This window comes from Athene noctua, chromosome 1 (assembly GCF_965140245.1).
Source record: "Athene noctua chromosome 1, bAthNoc1.hap1.1, whole genome shotgun sequence".
Lineage (NCBI taxonomy): Eukaryota > Metazoa > Chordata > Aves > Strigiformes > Strigidae > Athene > Athene noctua.
In genome coordinates this window covers 133,324,257-133,330,163 of record NC_134037.1, presented here as the reverse complement: position 1 = coordinate 133,330,163, position 5,907 = coordinate 133,324,257, and the positions used below count along the sequence as shown (strand labels likewise).

Here is a 5,907-nt window from a genome sequence, read left to right as displayed (position 1 = left end):
CCTCCCTCCGTCCGCCCGCCCGTCGCCCCGCCCCCGTGACCCCTCACCTCACGCCGCACGCGCCCCCGCCCGCCGCCTCGCCGCTATAACCCCCCCGCCCCCCTTCGCGCGTTCCTCCGCCCCGCCCCGCGCACGCGCCGCGCCCGCCCCTCGCCTCGCGGCAGGAGGAGGGGCTGAGGGGCGGGGCTACGGCGAGCGGCTCCCCCTCCACGTGACTCGGGGAGGGCTCGAGGGGAAGGGGGGGGTGCTCCCCCTCCTTCCCTCGCGCCCATCGCTCCGCCCGGAAGTGGGTGTGGAGATGCCGGCTCGCGCGGGGCAGTTCCGGCGCGGGGTGCGGCGCATGCGCGCGGGGACGGGCATCAGCTGATCCAGAGCCGCCGCCGCCGCCGCCGGAGGAGAGGGGTGAGGACTTCGGGTGTGCCGGCGCTGGCCGTAGGTGAGGCGTCTCGTCCCCCTTCTGCCGCAGCCCTGCTCCGCTCCTTCCTCTCTCTTCTCTCCCGAGGCGGTCCTGGGGGCTGTTCCCTCCGCCCGGCGCGTCGCGATGTGGAGGAGGTTGGGGGGGGGGAGGGGGACACGGACGTGTCGTCTTCCCTCTCTGTGGCCGTTACCTGCCTGGGAGAGGCGACGGTCACCCTGCGCAGCCGCTAATGGCCGCCCTCCCCTCGCGGAGCGCTCCGAGGGGTGTGTGTGTGTGAAGGCGGCAGGACCCGCAAAGCGCCCTGCGGAGCGTGTGTCCCCTTGGCGGCGGCCAAGGCCCCTGGCCGGCCGGCTCTTACCTCCCGTCCCGCCTGCCTGGGCTGCGCCGGTGGCGGAGGCCCGAGCCTGCCGCCTCTCCGGCCCCCAGTGAAGCCAGTAGGGCATGGCGCGGTGTCCGTTACCCGTACGGAGCCGTTCCCCAGCGGGAGAGCCGCTGACGGCGGCCGCGCTCTCCTGGGCCCGCGTCTCGGGGAGGAAAGACCTGGAAAGTGAAGTAGCCCCCTGAGTAGAGTTTCCCCGATTAAGAAACCTGCAGAGCACTCTGAAGGACGCCCAGCAAGATATCCCAAGGATCCATTATAAAGGGGAGCAGTGACAGTGGACGGGTTTCTGTGCCGGGTCACCCCACCATCTTGGGTGGAACTGAATCTGTCCGTGCCTTGCCTGTAGCTCTGCAGTGAGCGAACAGCAACACTGTGGAACAGGAACGCTGCTCCTAGCTTCTGACTGCAGCTTTTCTTACTGTTCTGCAGATAAAAATACTGAGGGCAAATCAAATGTGTTTCCTGTTCTTGTAGCCAGTGACAAAAATCATAATTTAGATGAGGTGTTCCAAATGTCACACACATAAAGGAAAGAAAGAAATTTTACAGGACTGGGTTCTAGATGATACTGTACATGTTACAGGTAGCTGTGACATTGGAGTGTGTGACATGTGTCAAGATCTATCCATTCAGTGCAGTTGCTGAGTGATTCCTTCCTAAGATTTTACTAGCTTCCCTCAGAGAATTTGCATTCTAGCTGGGAATAAAAGCAATTTGGTGATAGTTTTATTCATTGTAATATAATACTTAAGCAAAGTACACTGGCTATTTGATCTAGCATAGTATTTCAAATGCTAATACCACTTGATGAAGTGGAGAGGAGGTGGAAAAGGAGGAAAACTTGCTGACGGCCTGCTAAAGGTGGTTTGTTAACCCACCGGTTTGTAGCACTTCATCGAGAGAACGTGCTGAGTGTAGGTTGGTATTTGCAAGTGGACATTTGAATAACTGAGGCAGATCCTCAGTATAAGTTGCTGTATTTGTGCTGACTTTGGCACTCTGCAGATCTGCAGCAGCTGAATGTTTGGCTTCTCTGTACAGTACTTTGAAAGGCCTTTTCAATGAGCTGCAAGCATAAATATTTAACAGTATCTACATTTTCTTACTTTCTACTTGAGAACATGTGAAGTGAGATCAGTGTCTACAGGTCTTTGAATTACGAAAAATGTTGCAATTATTTTTGCTGGGCTTGTCAGTTTATTATGTCAAGTCTTCTTGAAAGCAGTTTTTACTCTTTTATGTGGGGGAAAAAACTATTCTAAATTCTGTAATCAGGGGACAAGCTTGGCATTCAGAAATAATAAACAACCGTGGACATCAGCTTGAGACGATGGGGAAGGAGAAATTAAGACAATGCTGGAAAATGACTACTGGCATCAGCTGACTGTTCAAGTGGTGGTTGAAGTCTTGTGTTGCAATATTAACACAAGATCTGTTTCCTGTAAATGCAGCCTTTCCATTTTCCAAATCAAGAACTGTTTTCTACAGATAGTGCTAATATTAGGGTTCAGCCATGAACAATTAGTACTACTTGCTTAATTTTTATACAACATTAGTTTAAATTGAATTTTTTTTTTGTCTAAGTATATATTAACTTTTATACCTCATTAATCCTAACTTACAAAGTCTGCAGGCTTTGATGTACTTCTGTTGTCTGAATTTTTTCCCAGTATGACTTTGTACATTTATCTTCCAGACACAGATGGGTACTGGTATTGCACATTGTCACCCAAAGCTGCTACAGACCTACAGGTTACTAGATGATTCCCCAGGAGATATGTCTAGAGGCACCATGCTTCACCTCTTGTGTTTTGATACCACAGTACTGTCTCTGAGTTCCTGAGCCCTGAAAATTCCTACCGACACTTTTCCCTCATGCTTTAAAATTGCTTGTTTGTGAGCTAAGGCCATGTTCCTAATTACTCGTTCTAAAAGAGTAAAAGGATTACAAGATAACCCAGTTGATGTCTTTGATTACTTTGTTGTTGACCATAAAATGTTACGTGGTGTTGCTGGCCAAGTAATAGTCCCTCTATTTCTTTCTTTTTAAAAAAAAAACACACCAAGACAAACCAGAGAGCAACCCAACACTACATTGCCTAGAACAGAAATAGGTTTTTGTTCCTCCATACTTGTATCATTGGTTACAAAGAAAAGTGGGGGATTTTAGACTTGGAAATATTGAGGTATCGTTGAACAATGGTATCCACATGGTTATTTTAGGCTGGAACTGTACCCAGGAAAACAGACGATGTAGTCAGCTGGAATATCATGCTCGTTCACTCTTACTCACCATCTTAAAACATGTGACTTTAGCCTGCCAGCTTGGCAGAGAGAAATGGGGACCTACTCCAGCAGCAGAAGTGGAATGAATCTAAACTTTTCAACCTTTTCTTCCTGTACATATTAAGCCAGTAATCACCTAAAGGTCCAACATGCAAAACTGGCTTAGACTGGATCTTCTGGTTGTCACTGTTCTACCTTATGTTCTGAAAGGTTTTTTTGTTCTTTTTGTTGTATTTACTCCCTCCATCCCTTTGAAAGCCAACGGCTAAGCTCATACTAAATTCTGGGGTTTGGTTGTATGTCATGGCAATAAGTTCTACAATCTCATAAATATTTTTTGTTTGGATGCTTTATTTCATCTATGCATTTATTTATCCTGTTTTTGTAAAATTCTCAAGTTACATGCCCCTAGTTCTTAGAAGGATTGACCATTTGTTGCTAGCTTTTTAGACTTCCATATATTACATGGCTGCTATAACAAACTTTGCCTTATGAAGTCTATCTTTACTGAAATGACACGCTTACTCTGAAAATCAGTAAGATGTATATGGATAAATCCTAAAAGTCCTAGTCTAACAGACTACATTACTAGCACTTAACCAAATTGCAGATGAAGATCAGTTGAGCTGCTGAATTTGTTTTCTTGGTTCATCAGCTTGATTACTCCTCTGAGCTTGTGTAAGAGTAAATTTCAGTGTCACTGCTCACTCTTTTCAGAAATAATTTGTCTGACAGAGATCTAATACTGCATGGTGCCTGCTGACAGTTCTTTAATTTTATCATAGTTCACAGCATTTTGGAGAGTCCATTGTGGGTGTCTTAAAATGTTCAACTCAGAAGTAATCAGGAAGTACTAAAGTGAGTATGGGAAGCTGGCATTGTGGCCATGTTTTTAGAGCAGTGGGCTTTCTGCATTAGCTGTCTGGCATCTGTTTAATCCTGAGAACAATAATTTTGAAGACCATTGCTACCCCAATTAACCAAGACTCATCCTTCTGAACAGTTAAATGAACTAAAACATGCACTGAAAATAGACCCATTGCAGATGCAAACTAAGAGAAATAGTGTTCCTACAGGGTGTCTGTAATGTGAAAGTCTTATCTTTGTCCTTTTTAATCAGTTGAACAGTGGTCACATTGTAAGGATTCTCATGGCAAAGTTGAAAGTTGGTGTGCTGGTGAGTTTCAGCTGACCAATCTATCCAACTAACTCTTTCTGCCAGATGGCACCCTTAGAAAAATGCCCAAATCTTCACTGTGAAGATGCAATGTTCCCTGTGCCGTGTCCCTTCTTTGGGATGCTATAAGCTGTGCTCGCTTACTGGAGTAGTTTGTTGTTAGGACAACGTAAAAGATGGGTGGTCTGAAAGTCTGTGCTGCTGGTCTGCATTCCATGCCCTAAGCATGAAGAGCAGTCCTGTTGTGGCTGGGATGGTTAGGTGTGATGAGGGAGAGAAAGGCTATGGCTTTATAAAGAGAAAGCTGTGTCTCCATTAGAATAATTCGTTAGAACTGGACAAAAGCTTTCAGGTATGCAAGTTTCCTGAAGAATGACTTGACTGGTTTTTAATATTCTAGCAAACAAATTGCATCTTCCGAGAAGTTCAGTTAGTGGGGCATACATTTGGTCCTTTTCATTATTACGTTATATCATTATTTTGATTCTCACTGGGAAAGTAATAACTTAAAAAGCAGCTCTTCAGAAAAAGCTGATATAGTATTTCTGGCTAAATGCAGATAACATTGGTAAGGACTTCTAAGAAGGCAATTCTATTATGTGAATTTCCTCTAGATCCTTGAAATGTTGAGAGTTTTGTTATTGTGAGATAAATTTGCATCACCTGGTGGATATTCAGACAACCACCACAATATGTAGCTTAAGCAATGTTAAAATTTAATATGTTGGAGGGGCTCTGGCTCTTCTAAAGAAGCTGTAAATACTTCAGGTAATTGAACATAAAAATCTCCAAATGTGGCTTAACTTGCTTTAGAACATGAAGTTTTCCATTACAGGAAAAGTCGACCTCAACTTAATTTCCTTTTACGGGAGTCCAATGGCAATATGTGTGTTGTGATTCCAGCCAGGTGTTTCATTATAGCAAAGTGCTGTAAAAGAGTACTTCTATCTGCTAGGGGTATTAGATCTTTCTCAAAGACTCTCACGCAAAGTTACTCCTAGTTCAGCTCTTCAAACTAGCTGTCAAATACCTCACATAATAAACTGAAGATTCCATAATATCTCAACTTTAATGTGTTTGAAAGTGAAGGTTGTGATGAAATGCTTACTCCAAACTTGTGCTCAGTATTTTATCTATTACATTGAGGGACAAGGAGTTAGGCAGTCATAGAGGAGCTGATGTGTTTTAATAAGCCCAAACTACTGATATGTGTCTGCATGTAAAACAGCCTGACTTACAAATCTAGCAAAAGTTGTTTTATGAAACTGCACACCTTTTGTCTGTTGAGGTAAGAATCTTACAACTATTCAGAAGTGACTCAACTGAACTGTAGTGAAGTTTGCTGCTTTAATTGCTTACAGCTTTGTGTTCATCTCATTTTGATGTTTGTCATCTTAAAGGTTAGATCAACAAGAATTATTTCTAATAATGATGCCAAATACACCGAAAAGTAGAGTGACTTTTATTTAATAAAAGCAAGGATGGATTTTAGCTTTGCTGTAGTGTTTGTGAGGTTAATAAAAATGTTGCTTGTCTAGAGGAAATGACTGAGTATTGCCCTAAGCAGATGGCTGAAGAAATTTTCAGCCCTAGCAGCTAGATGACAGGATAGGATGAGAAAAGACAACCACTGTGGGACACAGA

General features: G+C 44.6%; 1 protein-coding gene across 1 annotated transcript in view; it reads left to right on the top strand.

The window, feature by feature from the left end:
* The first annotated feature begins 373 nt into the window (after positions 1–373).
* Positions 374–5,907, top strand: part of ATP6V1A (ATPase H+ transporting V1 subunit A) — a 31,987-nt gene continuing 26,453 nt past the window's right edge. The window contains exon 1 of the mRNA XM_074896850.1: positions 374–436. The gene's annotated coding sequence lies outside the window, so the exon portion shown is untranslated. The remainder of the gene's footprint in view (positions 437–5,907) is intronic.